The following is a 25,027-nucleotide window of genomic DNA, read 5'->3' as shown; positions in this document are numbered from 1 at the left end:
TGAGCTTGTGTTAGGTGACTTTGGGAGAGTTCAAGGAAGGAGGAGTTTGTTTTCAATTAGATGCTGTCAAGAGTTCAGGGCAATTCTGTGACTGGGCATCTTCATTTTTATGTAGAATGTAAGAGGACTGAAGCATGGCTTAAGCTGTGGTCGGTGAGAAGCCACAGCCTGGCTTACAAGCTGAGAGAGGGATATTTAGTAATTTTGGTGGTGTTCACACCTTGTTTTTGTCTGTGCTCAGATGTGATTATGGAGTGGATTTATTTTTGTCTCACTTTATCACAGTAATAGAATGACTTTGTCTGACTTTGCCTTCTAGCAACAACAAGCTCCATTTGTTCCTGCCAGGCAGCTCCCAGCTGTCAGGGGCTGCTTTAGTCTTTCTCACACTGTATAGACGGAGGAGCCTAATGAGGATGGACACCGCATTGCCTGAGAGGGAGGAGGGAATGCCTTCGAAGAGGGATGAGATTTTTCCCTAAAACTTTGGTTTGAATCTGCTCAAATTCACAGGCAAAGAAGAGAATTGAGGCCTCTTTAATTCCCTATAGCAAGAAAATAATTTTAACCCCCTAAAAGTTTTAGGGCAAACTCATGACCCAGGCAATATCGATCTTAAAAATTAACATTGCCATATTGACACTGGAGCCCAGAATCATCTGGTCTGGCTGCAAGGTATGTGCTGTATGGGAAGTTTACTTCAGCATCTACAGATTATAGCCATGATTTTTTTCATGTTATTTATTAAAAATATAATTCCTTTTTAAAAAACTTTATATGAACTATCATTTAACTAAAAAAATTATTGATATAATATTACGTTATAGAAAGTTTATGAAAGAGAAGAAAAAAAAACCCATAATCCTATCAATTACTCTAACCCAACTACCGTCATCTCTTTTATTCTATTTTTTATGTGCATTTTTAAAAAGTTTTGATCATACCGCACACAGAATTTCATAATCCTCTATTTTACTTTACGATGTACAGTTTTACTTTACATCTGTGCTTTTCCATGTAACTATAGAATTTTTTAGCTTTTTCTATTTTTTAAATTGAGATATAAATGGCATATAACATTGTTAGTTTCAAGTGTACAGCATAATGATTCACTATTTGTATATGATGCAAAATGATCACCACAATAAGTCTAATTAACATCCATCATCACGTATAGTTACAAATTTTCTTGTTACAAAATTTCTGGTGACGAGAACTTCTTTTTTTTGTATCTTCACCTTTTGCATGTGGTGTTAGAATTCAAATGGAGGTGTTAAATTTGCTCTTTCTTTTTTTTTAATTGAATTCATAATAGTTTACATCAATGTGAGATTTCAGTTGTACATTATTTCTTGACTGTCACCACATAGGTGCTCCCCTTCACCCCCTGTGCCCACCTCCCACCCCCCTTCCCCTGGTAACCACTGAACTGTTTTCTTTGTCCATGTGCTTGTTTATATTCTGCATATGAGTGAAATCATCTGGTGTTCGTCTTTCTCAGACCAGCTTATTTTGCTTAGCATCATTCCCTCTAGGTCCTTCCATGTTATTGCAAATGGGATGAATTTGCCTTTTTTCTGGCTGAGTAGTATTCCATTGCATATATATACCACGTCTTCTTTATCCAATCGTGATGAGAACTTTTAAGATCTACTCTTAGCAACTTTCGGATATACAATACAGCATTAGTAACTGGTCACCATACTGTACGTTACATCCCCAGGAGTTATTTACTTTATAACCGGAAGTTTGTACCTTTTGACCACCTTCACCCACTTTAGTGATTGTTTTTAATAGCTGCATAAAATTTCACATAAATTATTCATTTTCTTAGTTAAACTTCTACAGATGGAAATGAGTGATTTTTTCTTTTCTTTTTGTTTTAAATAGCACTTAGGATGAAGATTTTTCAAGTGTGTAGGTTTTCTTTTCTTTTAAGAGAACTGTTTTTTCTACCTGGAAGCTTCTAAGCTTTTTCTCTTTACCCTTGAAGTTTGGGAATTTTGCCAAAATTTGGATAAATGCGGCTCTTCTTTCAATAATTTTGCTTGAGATTCATTAGGCTCTCTCTATCTGAAACTCAATTTTTTTTTTTTTATAGAAGTTTTAAGAAAATGTTGTTTCTTCTCCATCTCTTGCCTTTTTTCTTCTAGGCTCCTTCTAGCCACATGTTCGCTTCCTGGGTCTGTTGTCTCAGCCTCCAACTTTTCCCTCATGATTACTAGATGTTTGTATTTTTGCCTGTGGTTTTGCTTATTTCATCCTTTTGATCTTCCAGGCCACTGAACTTGAGTATCCACAGTGATTATCTTCTTATTTTCTAAAAAATGAAAGCATGTGTTCTAGGAAATCTTTTTTCATGTGCTGAACCTGAATCTCTTTAAGTGCTCTTGTTATCATTACTGTTTTAATTTTTCTTAAAGGTGGCCCTCCGTCTGCTCCAGTCAGCTTTATTTCCTCAGGGACCTGCTCTAACCCTTGTTTGTTATTCCTCTCTCTGACTGCTGAGCTCCCTTGGGGTCTGGTTCTTTTCCTTTGCTGCTTTTAGGGGTTCGGCTGCTGGGATACCTTCCCTGGGATGGAGGGTGGGATGGAATTGTAAGAGCGATGGAAGGTGTGGTGGTCTGACCCTGAAAGCTGGCAGAGCTGCAGTGGGAAGCCATCAGCTCCTTATCAAGGCGCTGGATGAGGGGGAAAAAAGGCTCTCCAAAGGCTGTCCCAGCCTCAGGGGTGGGGAGCCCTCAGTCTACCCATTCAGCTTCTCTTCAGCTCCTTGTAACCTTTTGGAGACTGGCAATGTCTAGAAACACTCAGGTTGGCCAACGTCAACTTTCCTTAAAAGGGGTCCAGGGATCCCTGTGGATCAGGCTCTCCCCAAAAGCTGACTACTTCAGATCCTTGCCCAGGATTATCTTTTGCTGCCCCCCTCCCTACACCATTCCCCAGGCTCCCACCTGTCCCAGAGCGTTAAAGCACCACCAAGCCCACCAGAGGCAGTTCGTCTATCCACTGCCTGAACTGATGCAGGCTCAGGAGAAGTGAGATAAAGCTGGGTATGGAGTTGTGTGTTTAGACAAGGCAGGCTGCATTACTGCATTCTCTTTTCAAAGTCTCCTGCTGCCATGTTTTCCACAATTGTTTTTGATATTTCAGCTCAGTTATTCTTTCCTATAATTTTAGGATTACTTAATCAAGTTTAAAATATTCTGTGAGTTCTTGTCTGGGGGAATGAATTGGTATCTTTCAAATATTCAGTCATGAAAGATAGGGCTCTATATTCACTCAAACTTCCTTATTTTAAGTTTCATTATTTTCTGTGTATAAGGTCACATACTTTTCTCATTAAGGTTATTTTAAGATACTTGGTTATGCTCATGAATTGTATTTCTTTTGTTTTCTCATTATATTTTCTTTTGAATTATGCTAACTTTAATTTTTGAGATGCTCTTTCCCAGTAAGGGTTCTTAACCCTAGATGTAATTTAGGATTATTTGAAGAGCCCCATCCCTAGCAATTCTCATTCAAATTCAAGCCATTCTTTTAGAATATTCTTTAAAAAAACCCAACCAAACAAACAAAAAACCTCACTTGAAATACAGCCTACGACATACAACAAGCGTCACCATTTCTTTTGTCAACACTCTCTGAAAGTTGGGGACCTTCCTGGAGTTTCTTCTTAACCTCCAGGCTCACTTAGGGGTCAAAGCTGCCCGGATTGTTCATTTCCAGGTTCTCAAATGCCTTCCCTCCTCCATCAGAGGATTCAGGGACTTACCCTCTGTGCCTGCATAGCCTGATCCAGCCCATCACAGGGAAGATTCTAACTTGTGTTTTCAATGCAGCTACAGAGAAAATGGTCGTGAAGACTGTGATATTGCATGAAACATAAAAACAGCTGTATATTTATATTTCTCCATGAGAAGGAATAAAGACATTCAACATTCCCCTCTTTGTCTTCCTCAGGACAGAGATGATTGTCTTAAACCTAGTCGTAGAATAGTACAGGACACGTACACATCCAGCCCCCTGGTCTCCCTGAAACTCCCGAGGACCATTTTGGGGAGTTGTGCCAATGACAGAATGCCCTCATCAAGGACATGGTATTTCTTATACAGAGCAGACAATTTCAAAAATTTGTTGAATTAACTAATTTAAGAAAATTATTTGTTTATTAATTAGAAATTATTTTCTTAAATTAAGTAGTGCTTGCCCATTATGTAAAATTCAAAAATGTACAAAAATATAAAAAGTAAAACAAGTTCCTCCTGCCCTAGTCTTTATATTCTAACACCTTCCCAAGAAGAATCTATCGTTGTTCTTCTAGAGCAGGGGTTGACAAACCCTTTCTGTAAAGGGCCAAATAGTAAATAGTTTACTGTTTGTGGGCTAATAGTTTCTATCACTACTATTCAACTCTACCATTGTAGTCCAAAAGCAGCCCCAGATAATGCAAACGATGTGTCTATGTTCCAATAAAGCTTTATTCATAGACACTGAAATTTGAATTTCGTGTCATTTTCATGAAATTATTTTATCCTTCTATTGATTTTTTTTCCACCATTGAAAAATGTAAAAGCCATTCATAGCATACAAAAACAAATGGTGAACTGGATTTGGCCCTTGGGCCATAGTTTGAAGACCCCTGTTCTAGACGCATTCCATGTATATTCAATTATATAGTCCTTCTATTTCTTTGTGTATTTATTTACAAACAGGCTCCATGCTATATGTAATGTTCTGCACTGAGCTTTTTCTGTTAAGATTTCCTGGTCGTCATTCTATATCATTTCATGGAGTTACTTCCACTTTATTGGTCATGTGATGTTCAGGCATGTGCTGTGATGTATTGAGAAGCATTAGGATTGTCTCTGATCTTTGACTTCTACAAGTAATGCTGTAGTGGATATTCTTGTCCATTGGTATACTTCTGTGATTCTGTCTGTAGAATAAATGCACAAAGGAGTAATCATAAGTAGCAATTCAGCATAAATATAAGTAAAGTTTCTGAGCAAAGATTTGGCTACTTTCATTACAGTTCATTGCAGGTCATGTGCAGACCACACCAAAGCCTTGGGTGGTTCTGAATCTTTTCAGGAGACACTTGTTAATATGGATCCCAGAGGATGTGACCTCAATTTGCAGCTACAGGTATATCTTAACCACCAGTGTGCAGATTAGAGGGGGAAGGAGTACACAGTGGACTCATCTCCCAGAGCACTCTGAGGCTCTAAATGACCCCTTAGAGGTGCGAATTAGGGGCTCCCTTACCACCCACAGGGGCTGATTGCCACTGCACAGAGCTGGAGAGGAGAGAGTGATGGGGTTTGGGAAGGGACATGAGAGGAAGAAATTTGAATTTTCATGATTTACAAAGAGATTGTGAATTAGTTGCATAAATTAAATTTTATTTTAATGGCAAGTAGACGTCATCTAAATGAATCACTTCATAGGGCAAATAGTTCCCCCTAAAGTGATTTGTTTTATAATAAACCATATTTTTAATGAGCAATGACAAGTTATATTTACACGTATAGAAAGCTTTTGCCCCCAGGATAATTGATGCCTCAAAACATGCAGATAGTAGATAATCCGAAATCTTGTGTATCCTTGGCCCAGCAGATGACTTAGTTACTCCCAGCTTCTGCGTCCTCTCCTCTAATATGAGAGAGTTGGGATATTTGGTTTTTATGTTCCCTTCTAACTTGGGGACTATGCAAAACGTGGACAATCAAGAAATGCCCAGTAGATCAGTGGGTCCGTGAAGTCAGGGACTGTGTCTAGTTTTTCTTACTGTGGTGTCCTCCTACTACTTAGAATAGTGCATGGCATATAGTGGGCACCCGGGAAGGTTTGTTAAATGAAGGAAAAATGAATATATCAAATGGCCATATTGCAGAAACTTTTGCTTTTGCATTTGTTGGACATTCTTGTTGTCTAACCCAACAGTCATTCCTCCTTCCTCCTTTGTAATAGAACTCTGCTCTTGTTTAAATGTCTGCCCTTCTCCACACTGCCGTAAGTTTCAGGAGATGTGGTCTTCAGACCCAGTGCTAAAAGGTGCCACTGGCCAATCATAGTGATTCCATTTCTTTTGCCTGTGATTGATTTAAGCATGGTCATGTGATGTAATTCTAGCCAAAGATTGGTCAGGGGGAAACTACTGCAGGGCTGTAGGAAAGTTTCTTCATTGATAAGAAGGGACTCTTTGAATAAAGCAGTCTCCCCATTGTTGTCATGTCTACTTCACTCCCGGCACTATTGCGGCCATCTTACAATCATGAGAGAGCAAGCTGAGGACTAGCAGAGAAGCCCAGAGTGACAGAACAGAAATATGCAAAGAATTTCAGTCCATGATCATGGTCTTGAAGGCCTGAGGAAACCACTCTGGAGCAGCCCTACTTCTGGATTTTGTGTTAAGTGGATTGATAAATTCTCTGTGGTTTACACAGTCAGTTGTTTTGTTATTTGCAGCCAAAATCACCTTAATAATATATCACTTTTATAGTTTTTATGCAGGTGACTTTGGTGAAAATTAGAGTTTTCATTGCTTGGAGCTTAATGGGTAGAAAATAAAAATGCACTTTTCTTGTCCTTTCTCATACTCTGGAAAATTGTTCGAAGCAAAAAGTGTTAAAATAGGGGAGAATCTAGTTTTGATTTAAAAAAAAGCATATGCATTGCAAATTTTATCATGTAGAGATGTTACAGAACTGAGCAGTTTTAAAAATGACTCGTGGGGATAGAAGTAGTGGAATATTCTCCCTTGAAAATGGGTTAACATTTGTGGTTGGTCACATAGATTTTTTTGACTATGATTTTTTTTTTTCAAGGTTATAGCAAACTGTTCCATATTTTATGTGAAATTCATGGCTAGAACAAGATGCTGGCGTTAATAAATGAGTCAGTAAAATGCAAGCAAAGCACCCACAGCTGTGTCAGTATCTTTAAAATAGAGAAACATCAACTCAGTATTTACTCGGTGTCCCAGCCACAGCAGGAAGTCGGGTGCTGAGGCAAGCTTGCTAGACGTTCAGGCCTCTGCTTGATTAGCTATAGTATTATGGGAGCAAATTATAGGATTAGCTGAGGATAAACTATTATTAGATCTGTCAATATTTGTTAATTGCTGGATAATACGTACATCTCATCCCTTCCTCGACACAGCATCTCTCCCTCTTTTGAGCCCAAGCACAGGCACGCGCACACACACACAACACACACACATGCACATTGGACCACAGTAATAGCAGTCAATTGTGGTAAGCACGTGTCTCAAAGACCCTGAAAGCTGAATTTTTGGTTACACTGCTTTTCCCCAGGATTCTGGTGATGGATGTCCAAAACCCCGCTCTTATACTCTTATTCCGAGGTATCTTTGCTTATAGAAGCACCATAGAGCTCTAAGCATACAGTCCCAAAGCCACACAAATGAGGTTGTTACAGAAAAACAGAGCAACTAGGTGATTGTGCTGGAAGAAAGGATCTTTGAAACCTTGATTGACAAGTTCTACCAGTTGCAGCAAAGGAGCCTTTCCATTAAGTTATGTGATCATGACGTTCTCAGTCATGAGATGTCATAAATTTCTTGACCTTATAACCACTATTATATCTTTTATTTTGCTTTCTCTTCTCCCTCTCCATGTCTTCTTCTCCACCCATTTGCCCTCCCTCTCTTTCTTTTAGGTTTGAGAGGCTGGAAATTTTACCTTTCAAGAGTACAAAAGTGGTCTTTCAGCCTTCCGCAGATGTAAGGCCTATAGCAATTGTAAAGCCATCAGTTGGAGGCGTGATAAATGGCATATTCTGTTCTTTTAAGGTCTAGAAGCCTTCAGAGGAGGCTAAGTCCACATAAGGGTTACTGGCATGCTTGAAATCTATCACTGAGGTTGGTTCCATGTAGTAGAAGAAGCCTGACATAATGAAAGGAGATTAGGATGTAGAATGAAGCAGACTTGAGTTCACAAAGCATCTCTGTCACTCAGGGATTGTGTCACTTAAACGAGATAATTAGCCAATAAAAGAGAAACCTCAGTTTTTCATCTGCCCAATGGGATATTAATACAGACTTTGTAGGGATTAAATGGGAGGCAGCATGGGAAGCAGCTTAGCGCTTGCTCATTCTACAAACATTTATTGAGTCCTACTGTGTTCGGCATGTGTTAGGACAGGAAATTCAAAACCAAATATGGCAAGTGCCCAAGGAGCTGGGGAAGGCAGATGTGTACCGCCCTCTGGAATCAATGACTCCAGCAAAGAAGCACAGAGGAGGCTGGAGATAGTGGTGGCGATGATGGTATGGCACAGAGAAGGCTTTCTAATAATGGTGACCCCTGAGATGTGTTTCAAAGACAAGCAGAAATTACGTAAAAGGAGAAGGGAAAGGAAGGGTAGTTTAGGTTGAAGGAAAAACATGTAGTAAAGACATTAAGGTTTCCAGAATCTGAGGAGTTACCACTGGAGCTGTATGGCTGGGTCGAAGGAGCGGTGGAGGTGGTGATGGAGATGAAACCAGAGAATTTGTCAGGAGTCCCACAGTAGAGGGCCTTGTGTGCTAGCATGTGAATTTTGAACTTACCCAGGTCACAGAGCCTGTAAGTGGTAGGTAGATGTAGGGTGGAACTCCATTTATCTAAATCTAAGGTTAGGATAATCTCCTTCTTAGCTCACTACCTCCTTTGGTATGGGACCTTAACACAGTGATCTTAACCTCAGTGCTCGCAGGGGTCACCCATGATGGAATAGTCTGGATTAGAGAATGTGGAAAGTATAGCCTAAGTCTCCCTTTTGGGTGAGGAGGCACAGGTGGACCCTCCGAGGGCATTAGCTGAAAGGTCAATGGCAGGCTGGGACAAAGTAGTTAGCCTACGGCTTCTAAAGCAGAGGAACTCTGACATTAGGTGCCCAAAAAGACCAGTAGAAGGTGTGAAGCCCTTCCAGAAGTGGGCAAGAGCTAGGAATGGAGGATGATGCCCACGGGTCAACCAACAGGTAAAACACAGGTACAGACTAGGAAGACAGGAGTAAAGATTGCAAAGAGGGAAGAGGATTCAGGACCCTCTTCATAACCAGGGCTGGGAGGCTCAAAATCCCTGGTTATTTATTAGGTTATATATTGTACGTGATATATATTAATAGATAATACATAATTATAATTACATAATAATATTATATATAACCTAATAAATAACCTTTGGCTGCAGAGGGTGTGTATGAACTAGTCATCCTTGTTAAATGCACAGAGTGGGCGCAAAGAGCAAGTTGTCATTGGGCCCTTCCATTGTAACTGAGATCTCCTTTGCAGTACACCACTTTCATGCCTCATTGAGGGAGCTTTCTTCTACCTTTGGTATCTTAGCCTGTGTTTTCACTTCTTACATCCTAAGGCCCTCCAAAGGAGGGTGCCATTTGAGCATTTACATTGTAAACACTCTCTTGAGAATAAACAGGCATTAAAATTAATTTAAATAGTCATTTGTTGAAACTCACCAGCCTAAGAACATTGTGCTATCTTGGTATCCTAAAAAGCATCATTGTCCCAGAAAAATCAGGTTAGAAAGAATTTGCATTTAGGGACAAGTTAGGTGATGGAAGGAAAAAGACAAAAGGAACCAAGGAAACCCCATTCCAGCTGCTTTCTGGCTAGAAGGCAAACCCAATACGCGTTTTCAAGCAGTGTCATATTGGTAGACCTGTTTCCATTTCCTTTGCTGGGGTTAATTTCCAGTCAAGTCATTTGAGTATTAGAACACAATGCTCTGACTTGGGCAGTCCTGGCTTGCTATGGCAGAGGGATTGATGTTGGTATGTGCCACTGAACATAACCAGTTCTTTATTCCTTTGGCCCCTCTTGCCCAAACTAAAGAAGCACACTTCTTCAAGATCATTTTCAGTGCTGATATGTTATCATGATTTCCATCTGGGAATACTAAAGTACTCTGAATTCTAGCTGGTGCCCTGAATTCTATCACAGACTAGCTGTGCCTGCAGTCACCCAGGACGTGCTTTGGGGTTGATGCCAGTTGCTGAACCCTAAATCCATGCCTTTTGGGGAAAACCTAATGCTCCAGTTTGCAATGGCACTGATGCTTTTCAACTCACTTCAGAGCCAAGAAAGACACGGCTCTTTCTAAAATGGTTTGCAAATTCAGCAGTGTACTATGTATAGTGGCACCAGGTTTTTTTTTAAAAATCTAAAAAAAAGATGTATGAGGCTGTGCCTTTTATGAAGCAAAGTTGCGAAAGTCATCTTTTCTGATTTATGAGAGACTGAAAACTTCCTTTAGAATCCTCACTGGACTTTGAGTCCGGCAGAAAATCCCGCCGGACATCTACTGAGTGATCTGGCAAAACCACTGGGGGATCTAAACTTTCAAATGTCAGGAGGAAAGGTACAAACACACTTACAGCTTGCTCCCAGAAATGGACTTATCAGAGGGAGATAGGCTAATGAATAGAATGAAGACCCTTGCTCCATCCTCTTCCTCCTTTCTCCTCCTGCTTTTCTCCGTTCATCAATTCCTTAGGGTGGAGAAGGGGGAGGGGTGTCCAATCATCACTCTTCTCTTTCTGAAGGGGTCTGAATAGTCTCAAAAGGGCCATGCCTTCCACCAATTCACTCATATTTAAGAATTATATTCTTGAATGACTAACACTTCTTATCTTCTCTTAAAAACCATTCCTTTGATTTGGGAATGTTCTGATAAACTTGGGTCAGAAAAACCAACAGATAGAAAGGAAGTTTAATGATGTTGGAGATCTTTGTTTTGCTAACTGAAGTATCCCAAGCACTTAGAACAGTGTCAGGCACAGAATAAGTGCTCAAAATTTTTGTTGAATGATAAAAGAATGAATGAATAAAGATGCAGATGTGTGAGTCACTTATTAATCAGGTCTGGAGAGTGCAAGAAACTATTGGAAAAGTAGACATTCCTCTGTTCTTCCCTTGTGGGCAGAAGAGGTTTGAAGCATGGAGTGGAGATGGAAGCATGGGTTGAGGAGACGTTTGAGAAAATGTGGAACTTTTAGAGAACAGAGTCAAAAGAGAAGAAAAAGCTTTAAAATGAACAAATAGTATATACTCTGAAGAACTGGAAACAGGGAGTTGAACAGATACTTGTACGCCAATATTCATAGTAGCATTTTTACAATAGCCAAAAGATGCAGCAACTCAAATGTCCATCAACACGTGATTGGATAAATAAAATGTCCCATATACATACAATGGAAAATTATTCAGCCTTTTAAAAGGAATAAATTTCTGGGACCGGCTCAGTGGCATAGTGATTGGGTTCACTAGCTCAGCTTCGGCAGCCTGGGGTTCGTGAGTTTGGATCCTGGGTGTGGACCTACGCACCACTCATCAAGCCATGCTGTGGTGGCATCCCACACAGAGGAACTAGAAGGACTTACAACTAGGATATACAGTTATGTACTGGGGCTCTAGGGAGAAAAAAAAGAGGAAGATTGGCAACATTGTTAGCTCAGGGCCAATCTTCCTTACCAAAAAGCATACCTAAAAAAAAGGGAATAAATTTCTGATACATGACGTAACATGGATGAACCTTGAAAACATTATGCTAAGTGAAATAAGCTATAAACAAAAGAGCATATTCTATGATTCCACTTATATGAAGAAGAGTAGACAAATTCATAGAGACAGAAAGCAAAACAGAGTTTACCAGAGGCGAGAAGCGGGGCAAATGGGGACATTGTTTAATGAGTGTGGATGAAAATTTCTGGAAATTGATAGTGGTGATAGTTGTACAACATTGTGAATGTAGTTAATGGCACTAAATTGTACACTTAGATTTGCTTAAAATGGTAAATTTTATGTTATGTATGTTTTGCCACAATTAAAAAAATAAGCAAACAACAACAAAGCTGACATTTTGATATGTTCAGAAGCAAAGGAAACGCCATCTTTTTCTCTGACTCTTCCTCTGCTGTGGTCCAGAGGAGTGTAGCATCAGACGGAATTAGCTCAAATCCAAGCCCCACCATTCACTAACAGTGTGGCTTTGCTCCAACTAGTTAACCGCTCAGATTTCCAGCTCTCTCATTGGTAAAATGGAGATAATGGAAATACTGAATTATTGTGATGTGAGAATAAACGTTACCATGTATGTAAAATGCTTTAGCATAGCACCCGACACATGGTGGGCAGGCAATAAATGGTCAGTTCGTATCCCTCCCATTCTCTCTCCTGCCCTCTGTCCTCACCACCCTTCCTGGTGGCGTTCTCCCTGGCTGGGCTCAGGCAAGAGTTCCCACAGAGAAAGCAGTTCCCATCCAGGTGTGATGTGAACACTTTCTCTGCAGCTATTTCAGCTAGAGCTCACGATCTTTTCGTTGCGCCTCTGGCATTGCCGAGTCAACCTACACATTCCTCGGTGCATCGTGGAATTCAGTGTCCAAACTTTCTTGGAACATCATCTTGTCTTCCTTATATCAAACCATAAAGGAACTTCCTCAACTCTGGGCTGAGGCCATTGGAGCCCTTGCTTCACTCTCTCGTTTATAGTTATTCTTATTAAAAATTATGTAAGCATAGTTTTCAAAGTCAAGAAGTTCTACAGTGGTTATAATGAAAAACAGTATTCTCTTCCCTCATCCCTGATCCCAGCCACGTAGATACTATTAACTGTTACTGCTCTTATTGCTAATCTTTCACTCCACTTTCTAAATGATTAAGCTTTATTGCTGTAACTTGTTTTTTCTTGAGTTAGATATTATCAATCAACTTCTTTCAATAAAAGATGAAACTTTACTCAAACATCTTTCCAACTCCCTACCTCCATGTTCTTCCTCTCTACATCCTTCCATTACACAATTTTGGATTATATTAACAGTTGGTGTTTATATTCTTAGAACGATGTAAATCTTATTTCCACCTACAGTATTTTCATTATTTTTCTTTTACGCTTTGTAGTATTTTCATTATTTTTCTTGCACAGCTACTTTTTATTTCCTTGGAAATAAGAATCACTTAACTTTTTGTTTGGTAAATCTTTTTAAGATCTTGCATGTCTGAAAATGTGTCTACTTCACCCTCACATTTGATAAATAGCTTGAATATAGAATTCTAGGTTAAACTAATCTTTCTTCAGAATATTAAAGCCATTATTACATTTCCTTCTAATGTCTGGCATTGTTGTTGAGAAGTCCAATGCCATTCTGATGTTCGATCTTTTATTTGCGACCTATTTCTTTTCTGGAAGTATTTATGGTCTTTACTTTGCCCTCAGTTTAATGAAGTGTTGTGGTGATATGTCATGGTTTATGTGTGTGTGTGAATGCACGCAAGTACGTCTATGTGTTTACTGTGCTGGACCATCCATGAGCCCTTTCAACTTGGAAACTCATGTCTTTCTCTGTGAGTAAATACTCATGTTGCTTTTTTTTTTTTTTTTTGAGGAAGATTGGCCCTGAGCTAACATCCGTGCCCATCTTCCTCTATTTTATATGTGAGACGCCTGCCACAGCATGACTTGATAAGTGGTATGTAGGTCCACACCTGGGATCTGAACTGATGAACCCTGGGCTGCCAAAGTGGAGTGCATGAGCTTAATCCCTATGCCATGAGGCCAGTCCCTCATTTTACCTTTTTTTTTTTTTTTTGAGGAAGCTTAGCCCTCAGCTAACCTCTGTCACCAATTCTCCTCTTTTTGCTGAGGAAGAATGGCCCTGAGCTAACATCTGTGCCCATCTTCCTCTACTTTATATGTGGGACGCTTGCCACAGCACGGCTTGACAAGCAGTGTGTAGGTCCGCACCCAGGATCCAAACTGGTGAACCCCAGGCTGCCAAAGTGGAACGAGTGAACTTAACTACTGCACCCCTGGGCTGGCCCCTCATATTACTTTTTAAAATGATATTCTTTACTTCATTTTCTCTGAATTCTCTTTCTGGAACTCTCTCTTTGAGAGTTGGATCTCCTTGACTGATCCTTTAGTTGTCGTATATTTTGTCTCTTATTTTCTTCTTCTTTGTCTTTTGTTCTACTTTTTGGAAATTTTTTTCAACTTTCCTTCTGAGTCCTCCCATGGGCCTTTTTATTTTGGTTATATCTTTCCATTTATTGGTGTCTTCTTCAATTTCTTTCATTAACGTCTTGTGGTTTTCGATATCCAGGAATCTAAGCATACCACTAAAAAAAGTCATCAAACCACAAAAGAAGAGAGCAGAGAAACTACAAAAACAGCCATAAACAATTAGCAAAATGGCAATAAGTACATACCTATCAATATTTAGGTTATAGGATTTAACTTCCAGGAACTTTTCCTTATTCTATGAATGTTCCTATTTATAGCATTCTGTTGTTATTTTATATGTGCAATATCTTTTGTGTTAAAGCTATGAATTATAGCAATATTTTTGGGTAATTTCTTCTGTTTTCTCCATTGACACTCTGCTAAAGTTCTTTTTCCCCCCTCTTTGTTTAATTTAATCCACTTTTCATTGTGGAAGATTTTTCTAAAATTCTGGGTGGTCCTTGGCAGTTTGCTCATACTTAAGAGTAAAGGACTAAAATACTGAGTAAAACTGTGTGCACATGAGCAGCATTTGTTGACTTGTTTTTCCTATCCATGATTTGGTCTACAATCTGGCCATTTAAGATTGCTATATATTTTTATCATTTTAAAGAAGTGTCCTTGTAATCCTGGTTTTCAAAGAATTTTTATTAAAAAATGCATAACAAATTTTACACAATGCCTTTTGGACTTTTTTAAAATTATAAGGCTTGTCTTATTTGATCCATTGATATGCTATATTAGATTACTTAATATTAAATCATTCTAACATAGCTTCAGAAGTATGACTTGGTCATGATGGTCTATGCTCTTCACAATATCATTGAATTTGATTTGCTAGCACTTGATTTGGGATTCTTTTCATCTGCATTCATAAGTGACGATGATCAATAAGGGTGTGTGTGTGATTCTGTATGCATGCCCACAAATCATCGTCACATGCAGAACAGGATTATTCTAGCTAAAAGCAGAGCATCAAATACATAGACAAAAACTGATAGAACTGCAAGAAGCAATAGACAAATTCACAATTGAGTTAGAGATTTCAGTACCTCCCTGTCAATCACTGATAAAACAAGTAGACATAAAATCTGCAAAGATGTAGAAAATTTGAATAACACTATCAATGAATTTTATCTAACTGACATTTATGGAACACTCCACTTAACAACAGGATGCGTATTATTTTAAGTGCATGTGACATTGTCGAGATAGACCATATTCTTCTGTTTAGGTCTTCATATATTTTGTCAAATTTATCCCTAAGTATTTCACATTTTTGATGATGTAAAAAGTATCGTTAATTTATTTTGATTTCCAATTGTTGCTAGTGTGTAGGAAGACAACGTTTGTATGTTGCGTTTTTATTCTGCAACCTGCTAAGCACACTAATTTTAGTAGTATTTTTGGGTACATTTCATAGGATTTTCTACACAGATGATCCTGTCATCTGTGAATAAAGAAAGTTTATGGGGACTGCCCCATGGCTGAGTGGTTAAGTTTGCACACTCCACTTCAGAGGCCTGGGGTTTTGCTGTTCGGATCCCAGGTGTGGACATGGCACCACTAGGCAGGCCATGCTAAGGTGGTGTCCCACATGGCACACAGCCAGAGGCACTTACGACTACAATATACAACTATGTACTGGGGGACTTTGGGGAGAGGAAGAAGAAGAAAAAAAAAGGGATTGGCAACAGAAGTTAGCTCAGGTGCCAATCTTTAAAAAAAAAAGAAAGAAAGTTTAATTCTTCCTTTCCAATATGGATGCATTTTTTTCTTGCCTTATTGCGCTGGCTAGAATCCCCAACACAATGGTGAACAGAGTGGTGAGAGAAAACGTCTTGTCTAGTTTCTAATTTAGGGGCAAAGCATTCAATCTTTGATTGTTAAGTGTGATGTTAGAAGCATTTTGAAAACGCTCTTTGTGAGACTGAAGAAGTTCTCTTCTATTCCTAGTTGGCTGAGAGTTTTTATCAGGAGTAGATGTTTTATTTTGTCAAATGCTATTTCTGCATCTATTGAGACTATCGTATCACTTTGCTTTTTTAATCTATTGATATCATAAGTTACATTGATTTATTTTCCGATGTTAAACCAGCCCTCCATCCTTAGGATAAACCTCATGTGGTCATGATGTATTATCCTTTTCCTATATTGTTGGGTTTAGTTTGCTAATATTTTGTTAAGAATTTTTGCATCTGTGTTCATGAGGGATATTGACCTGTTTTCTTTTCTTGTGATGTTTTTGTCTGGTTTGGGTATCAGAGTCTCTTGGAATGAGTTGGAAAAGATTCCTTCCTCTTCAATTTTCTGGAAGCTATTGGGGAGAAATGGTATTATTTCTTTCTTAAATGTTTGGTGGAATTCACTAGAAAAGCCATTTGGAGGGCTTTGAATGCCAGGCTTAAGGGCTTGGCCTCTGCTCTGAAACCTTTAGTGGTTCCCATGGTAAAAAGATGATGTCTGCAAAGTGTGTTTTGAAAATGAATCTGACAATTGTGGGCAGGAGATAGGTTGGCAGTGAGGGCCTAGAAGTAAGCACTAGGAAATACATTATACCCTGATTTCCAAAATTCCTGCACATAAAGCTTTGCTCAGTCTTTCAGAGGCTTGAGGGAATTCCCCACCCAGAAACCAAAGTGACCGTATTTGATGAAAACTCCAAATAGATTGGAAGATTCTCTTCCTTTATGGAAGGCTTTGAGGGGGCTGCAACTATTGTCACTGAAAAATTACTCTTGGTGTCCAGGGTTTCAAGTTCAGCTCAATAATTCCAGTCTGGTTTGATGCTTGCTTTATGAAGTGCCAAGATCAGTATAAGATTGCAGGATTTTTAAGTGACTGGAATTTTTTTTTAAAGGAAAGTGATTATTTCGGGTTTTTGTTTCTTTACACGTTTAAAGAGTCATAAAAGGAACACAAACATTAAGGACTTGTTTGTAACACAACTCTGTAAAGTTGCTTGTCTCTCCACCACACCGGAGACTTGTCAGTTTGAACAAGCACAGTCTCCTGTTCTGGGCACGATATTCTACATATTTCCTTCTACACCGTTTATTGTTTTTTAAGAACAATATTGCAATTTGATCATCTGATTGCAGCAGCCACTCTCAATGAGTTTCACTTCATTGCATCAGCTCTTGGGATGGCATAGGATAGGCCAGTGCCAACCCAGAAGCTTAGTCACAAACTGTATCAATAGCAACATGAATTTGTGTTAAGACTGAACAACCATGTTTTACAAGCTCTTTTCAGCTCATGAGTGAAAACATTTTACAAAATATAACTTTTATGAGAACATCTTTCAGCATTTTCTTCTGCGCTGCAACTCAAACAATGCCTGTACGCTAGCAAAGCAAACACACCTTTCTAATATAATAAAGTACTGCTGAGAGGGAGGCGCAGTTGACATCAATGGAAAATTCAGCGGATTAGGGAATGGCTTTCACTTGGCATCAGTGTGAATGACTTGGCATTGTCAATACGGGTGGTGTTATTTTAAACACAGAACATCCTGCACAGTGATTTTTATTGTAAACCAAAAGTCCGAGATGTCAAGCTTCAGTAAAATTTCTTTCTGGGAAGTGAACCTGCAAAATGCACACAAGGCAAGTGTCTTTTTTTTGAAACAACTCTAGGGAAAAAAAAAAGCTCACATTTGGATAGTACACATCTGTGATCCCATCTGGTCCTTGTAACAACTATGTGAAACGACTGAGTCAGGTTTTATCATTGGCTTATTTTACAGACGAAGAGATGGAGGCTTGAGATGGAAGAGAATTTACCAGGATTATAAAGCAAGTAAATGGCAAAACAAAGATTGGGGCTCAAATCTCTTAACCCTGGCTCTCACGCTTTTACCATTAAGGCACACTTGCTCTCTAGAGTGAAGATACGAATATGATGATTAAGCGATTCCTAGTGTGCAGAACTCAAAGTACACACACCTGGTATGTAACACAGGGCAAGCCAATATTACACCCCTGGAGTTGAATATTTTGTAAATCAACTCCCAAATGTTACAGTTCTGTAGAGAAAGAACTGTTATGTTATGCTATTAAATAAGATATTAATTCTGTCCATTAATATACTGTTTTGATGGTATCTCAGAAAACTTACATGTGAAATCTTAGGGAAAAGAAGACAGTCATAGAAAATGCGAATTTATTTAAATATACAAATCAGAGACTCCTAGCCTGGGGTATGGACAATTTTAGAATCGACAGATAGGCACTAGGAGATATTGGGATCCTTAAACTTAATATTATGTAAAGTTTTGTGATTATATATGTTTTGTTTTCTCTGGGAGGATCCTTTGGTTTCATCAGACTTTTAAAGAGGGGTCTGTTTCTTGAAGAACCCTTACTCTGATGGACATGAAACAATTCCTCCTAGCTCCTACCAGGGAGGCCCCCAAAGATTTCCCCATCTCCTGAGCTCTCAGAGAGCTTATTGTCTGCCTGCCATGTTGACTTGGTAACTATTGAGCACAGCTTTGCCTTGTTACTTAACTGTATGTATAAATAAGCGGGACTTCATCTCAGTTATCTGTGTTTGTTTCAGACTACTCAGAACCTTGCTGTGCATGTAGTAGATGCTTAATAAATCTCAGATTCATGAATGTTGACTTCCAACACCCCAAGTCAAATTTTATCATTGACTCATTTCATAGATGAAGAAATGGAGGCTTGGAGACAGAAGAGAATTTACCAGGATTATATAGCAAGTAAGTGGGACAACTAAGATGAGAACTCAAATCTCTTGACTCTTGTCCTAGAAGAAGGCTTGTGGGATCAAGCTTTTTTGTAGCCATGCCATATAAGGTACTTAGTTGGCAAATCAATTCTAAACATAAAAACGAAGTAACAGGTGTGATTATTAAGTTATAGGATAACTTTCTAAATAGTCTCAGCAGTATATAGTAACCTAGATGAGTGTTACCCTATTCAACTTAATTCCCATGGCTGGTTATATTTCTTTCAAAGATGGTATCGTTGGCTCCAAGTATGTCCTGTAAGAGTTCCTCATTAGGATGGCCATGGAGGGTCTCAAAATGGTATTAACCAGCACGACAATTACTATGTTCCCTTATGGAATACTCAATGATTTTTGCTGTTTCAAAATAATAAGTTGACCCTCGAGAATATAAGATTTGCTTTAATGGTATGTATACAAAAGACAGCTTTGTGCTCCATGAAAGTAAATCCACAGAAGGACCTCCAACTTGTGTGGAGGCATAAGCTGTCATTGGAATTGGCAAATAACCTTTCAAGGGAATTTCTTTGATGAGAGATGCTCATCTGGAGGTGTAAGCTCTGGTATGCGTGTTTACACAATATTGCTTGCATTCATGGGATCAATTTAGTTTAATAAACAGTGTTTGAGCACTTAAAAAGTCCCCAACTTTGTGCTATACATGGTGTAGGGGAGGGGACAAAGATTACCAAGACTCAATATGTACTTTAAAGTAGCTTGTATTTCATTAAGTCAGGAAGATACACACATAAAAATATAAATAATCTCGATATAATGATGTACATGTTATTAGAGAATTAGATGCTGGCTAGACGAGATACATGATCCGAATTGGGGCAACAGGGTAGCCTTCCGGGAGAAGGTGATATCTGAACGAAGTCTTGGAAGAAGAGTAAGAGCCAAGCGGGGAAAGATGAGAAAAGCACCAGCAAAGGCATGGCTTTGTATGGGAAGCAGCAGTGTGTGTGTGTGTGTGTGTGTGTGTGTGTGTGTGTGTGTGTTGGGGGGGCGCGGGTTACAAAGAGGTGAGCATTACCAGAGTGCGGAGTTTGGGCTGGGGCACTGCAATGGTCCAGTCACGGTGGTCTTGAGCCACAGCCTAAGGACCTTGATTTTTGTTCCATAGGCAACGGGAAGTCACCTAAGATTTGGGAGTGACATAGTCATATTTGCACTTTGGAAAGATGATTCCAAAGTTTGAAATACTCTGAGCCCCTACCAGCCATTACTATAATAAATTCTGTACATTGATTAGTTAGCAAAATGCTGGGTACCTATCATCTAAAAGCCACCTGATTCCACCTAGTAAATATAATAATTTGTGGCATCATCTGGAGTCACTCTGCCCCTTAAGCTCCAGATAATACGGGCTTGAACTTCTACATCCTGTAGAAAGTCTGTTGTCTCACTGAAGAGTTCTCAGAGTCGCTGGGGTGCTCAAGCTCTCTGACTCTGAGCTCTTGTAGCTGCTGAGTTAGTTCAGTTCAGCTAGCGGATTGTTCTGTGAGTCCGTTCCCTGTTCTTCTGCCATGTCTACTCAGATCTGGGACTGGGCTCCTTTGTATGAGTTTCATCCAAAGCCACTCACACAAGGTGTTCACGTGTGCCACACACTTCCCTGAAGGACTGGAGAGGCGAAAGGGTTTACAGTGCTGCAAATGTAAGCGGTCCACAATGGCGTATTGGATGTTCCTGTTGTCTGTCAGCCTGAGCCCCACACATCCACTGTGCCCCCCGTTGCCCCACCATCTTCTTCAGCTTGCTGCTCACAGCCCTTCCCCGCCCTCGGCCTGAGCCCTCTCCTCACAGAGTGCAGAGCATTTGTGCAATCTGTGGCCCTCTCCCCAAACTCGGCTCAGGACCTCCTTTGGCACATCCCAAGATTTTCCTTCTCTCGTAGCAGTGTAGAAATGTCCTTCCCCAGGACATTCTCAGGCCTCCTGCCAAGGAAAAAGAAGCTACAGTTAGTTTTGGCTTTAAATAATCTTTTTCCACCCCACTTTCACTAGATTTCTGAGAGAACTTGAGATTCCCTACACTGGTGTGCCTCTCTTGGCGAATTGGCACTATTAACTAGGCCCGTTGAAATCTTATCTGTCTCATGATGGAGACAGTTCACAGAGTGCTGGGAACACGGTGCCTGCTGCAGGGGAGGCAGAGCGAGGAGACGGCACGTAGTCTGTACTCGGCCTCCTGCCCTCTGGAGTTACAGAATCCTGGGCTAGAGGAGGTTGGTTTTCTTTTCTGAATGGAAACAGGTACTGGGGCTAACATCTGGGAAGAGCCTGTTTTCCATTTCAAAGTTGTCTTTTACTATTTGGCTTCTATTCTGTGACATACATGCATACACTTCAGAGACTCACCTCACTTCTGAACACATTAAAAACAGTCCTTTCCTCAAATTTTGGGTCCTAGGAGGCCCTTGTTTCTTAAATAGCGTCCTTTTCTGTTTTTTTAGACTCAAGGCTCACAAGCTGGTGTTGAATTTCTAGGCTTGTTATGAGAGTAATTGTTACTCCATAGGTGACTTAAGGCATCGCCTGATGAATGGGGTCTCCTTGCTGAGTGACATTTTCTCCTTGCCCAATTGGGCCTGTTATCTCCTCTATCAGATGAGTACCAGACTCAGTGACCTTCGAGTCTCTTTTAACTCATAAATACCAGGATCCTAAAATTTCTCAGGGAATGTAGTTTTGATGATTCTCTAATGCCTTTAGGGACTAGGTAGGTAACAGGGAAAATATAAAGTGGTTGGACAGATGGAAAATCTGGATCCTTTGTAAACCCATTACATTAACCAAAAAGTTGTGCCGCTGGTAGAAAACATGCCACTAGAGCACATTACTCAAGACTGGCACAGAAGTCCAAACCCAAAGGACTCTGCCAGGATGTGTACCTGGGAAGGCTTTGCCTTGAAGGTGGGAAAGGACCCCCTTTGAGTGGGTAAGCGCTTGCACTTTTATCCATTGGCATTGTGCTCCAGGCTCTTCTTTTCTTCTAGATTCTGACTTCCTTTGTTGTGGGGGAGGGGAGAAGCATGGCTTTCCTCCCAGCTTCCATGCAGCCTCACTGAGTTTTTCCGTCAATGCTGGAGTCGTGCCTGTCATCCCTGCCCTCTCAGGGGGAAGCCCTGATACCCTGCAGAGAGGGCACAGCTGAAGTAGGAACCAGTTAGGTGACCCTGGATTAGGGGACCATCCATCGTGACACATTCTGCACTCCAGGGATACAACCCGTGCACGCAGCTTGTCATGTGACAGGCCGGATGTGGAGGAGAGCTTTCTTCCATCCCCATCAGCCCAGCCCAAGCCATGGCCATCTACCTGCCCTACTGCCAGAGTCTCCTAACTTATCTCCCTGTTTTCGCTCTTGCCTCCCATAGTCTATTCTCAACAAAGCAGCCAGTGTGATCCTTTTAAAATGTGATGCCATTCTGCTGTCCCTAAACCCTCTCAAGTTGTCCCACCACTTAAAAGAAAATCCTACATCCCAAGCACAGCCCTTGACGTCTACATCACATAGTCTTTGTTTCTCCCTTCTCTCCTCCCTTTCTGCCTTGGCTGCCTCCACCTACGTGGCCACCTTGCTTTTTTTGTTGATAAATCAAGCAGCTGCTGCCTCGGGACTTCTATCTCTACTGTGTCCTCAGTGGGCTCACTCCCACACTTCCTCCAGTTTTTCTGCTCCGGTCACTTCTCTGGAGGGTGGCACCTCCCTTGCCTGCTGTTGCTAAAATAGTACATTCTATTCATTGTCTATCCTTCCTCTGTTTTGTTTTTCTTTGTAGCTCTTCTCACCACCTCACATGTTAAATGTCTGTTCCATGCCTGACTCCAAGCTAGAATGAGCACCGTGGAGGATTCCCAGAATCCAGAACAAACCCTGGCACAGAGGAAGTGTTGAACAAATGAATGAAGTAAGGACAAAGCATATGGGGTGTGTGTGTGTGGAGAGAGTTCCCTCCTGAAGGGCCGGCCTGTATATATCCTTCCTCAATTTCATGAAAAGTTCAAGAACTTTTTGCATCTTCCCCTAACTAATGTTCAATCTAATGCCAATTATAAAATTGTCCTAGAATCTTTTGGAAACTGTCACTGTGAGTCCCCTGAGGCCTGAGAAGGAATGCTGATCACTATCTAGTTACCTGACATCATCCTCCAGCATTTATAAGCCCTTCTCAGGAAATCACAGGGCTATTCATTTGGGGTCAGGCGAAAAGGCAAATTTGCTTTCAGCTTTAAAGAACTAATCCTCAGCAAATTTCACATGTAAATGGATGAATTTAAGAAAATATAAATGACTATGGTTTAAAAACGCTCTCTGCCCTCAATCAACCAGTAGGCAAGAAGTATGTCTAAATTGGAGACTACAGCATTAGTTAAATACCGAGAGCCCAAAGTTAGCATTTTCCCACATTTCCTAGATGGTGCGCCCATCACATTGCCGAGCATGATGAATCCCAAGAGCATGCTCAGCTCACCTTCTTTGAGTGGCACAAAGCTTTGCCTGTCCTCTCCCCCCACTGATGGAACAGACCTCTCTGTATAATTGGTGAACTTACACCAGTTACCCATGCTCTTCAATCAGAAGAGTGTCACACGGGGCTTTCTGCAAAGCTTATAGGTACAGAATGCTTAATCTGGACTCTTTTGGAGTAAAAAGTGATTGCCCAATACTAACATTTCAAGGGGAGACCTAAGAAGGAACACTTGCAAGTTGGATTTAATATAAAAGTGCAGACCCAAATCAGATCTCCAAATGGACACAAGAATTTTAACTTTACTTTTTTTAAAAAATGGAACGATTTTTTTGGCACTAGACAGGGAAATACCAGCTGTTATTTGAGTAACACCCTTTAGACTTGTTGCCTCTCTCCTATGAGAAGCTTCTGCAGATAGATGTTAGGATTTTCAGAGGAGGAGAGCAGCTTGGATGGTAAGCAACTTACCTGTGGCCACAGCTAGTTAAGTGATGGAGGAGACATCCAAGCTTACATCCATTTCCCTGCAAAGCTGGTATTCACTCAACATCTCACCCAGTAAGTGAATCCTCAAATTCATTAAGGACTCACTGTTAAGCTTTTAAAGGTTTTTGTTTTTTACAGTTTCTCTTTTCCTCAATTTGCTTATTTTCCTCCTACTACTTTTTTGGATTCCCTGAGCCAGCGTCAAGGTGTAGCACTCTAGGATAATTTGAACAATTGGGGGCCATTGCTTGGAAGAAGTTTCAGATGGAATATCTTTAAGCCTCAGAAAAATTTAGCCTTATTGTAAATGAATTTCAACACAGGCCACTTAAGAGTTGATGAGGGGAAAGTATCAAAATGATTCTACTTGCTTGTCAAGGCCCATCTTGTCCCGCTACCCTGGGGCGTCCTCCCTTTAGCCAGGTTCTCCATCACCCACGGGGAGCAGGCTCTGGCCTAACATTCCTTGGTAATAGCAGCTTTGATTTTTGTTTCTTTCACAGGAAGGGTAGAAAGGGAGAGTTTGAGAGGGTGACACGTTAGTTGATGAGGCACTGACCGTACTTCTAAGTATGGCGAGAAGGGGAGCATCTCTCATTCTTTCAGCTTGATGAGTCTGGATCTGGGCGGCTGGAGTCTTTTCCCAGTAAAGGTTGACTGAGCCATCTTCAGTGATTCGGTTGAGAAAAAGAAAAAGATCTGAGCAAAAGCTTTTTAAAAATTTCTCTAGAAAAAAGAAAGGCTCACAACAGTTATCTCAAAAGTAAACTTTTATTTAAGATGTACAGGTTGTTAATAAAAGAAAAATGTTTGCCTACAGGTCAGCAGGACTGGATGTGTTCCAACAGGTGCCTCTAGAATTCTGAAGATCCTGAGCATGATAATTTGGTTGTACACTCCAGACTCCTGAGGCATTACATGCTCTTAAAGACACTTTAAAAAGGCAAGATAGTTTTGTCAAAGCCAGCGATTTTGTTCAAAGAATTCTTTTCCCCCTCTGCATGTGTATAAATTGAGAAATACTCAGGTCTCAGGGGTAGATTCCAGAATACCTAAGATCCAGTCCTGGAGTTACAGCATCATCATTCAGTTGACACAAGTCACAGTTCTTTCTGTCTTCTTGGGCAAGTTTCTCCTTAAGAGAGCCATAAAATGTAAGATTTGCTGTGTTACAGCTTGTTTTCCTCAATTATCTTTATACACAGAAATGAGGTTGCTTGTTTATAAATTCCTTTAAGGAATCTTCATCTTCTACTTTGCAATCCAGTAATCTACT

The 25,027-nt window shown here is 40.2% G+C and overlaps 2 long non-coding RNA genes across 2 annotated transcripts; one reads left to right on the top strand and one right to left on the bottom strand.

Moving 5' to 3' along the window:
* Positions 1-294: 294 nt before the first annotated feature.
* Positions 295-24,568, top strand: LOC139078523 (uncharacterized). Its single transcript, XR_011531518.1, has 4 exons — positions 295-675; positions 17,779-17,980; positions 18,594-18,756; positions 22,573-24,568. It is a non-coding gene; the product is annotated as an uncharacterized lncRNA (long non-coding RNA).
* On the bottom strand, positions 19,489-24,513 carry LOC139078524 (uncharacterized). Its single transcript, XR_011531520.1, has 2 exons — positions 24,311-24,513; positions 19,489-20,725 (listed from the first exon to the last, which is right to left on the bottom strand). It is a non-coding gene; the product is annotated as an uncharacterized lncRNA (long non-coding RNA).
* Positions 24,569-25,027: the final 459 nt, after the last annotated feature.

Source organism: Equus przewalskii, chromosome 22, assembly GCF_037783145.1.
Source record: "Equus przewalskii isolate Varuska chromosome 22, EquPr2, whole genome shotgun sequence".
Lineage (NCBI taxonomy): Eukaryota > Metazoa > Chordata > Mammalia > Perissodactyla > Equidae > Equus > Equus przewalskii.
The sequence above is the reverse complement of the archived record's forward strand: the minus strand, read 5'-3'. Positions and strand labels throughout refer to the sequence as shown.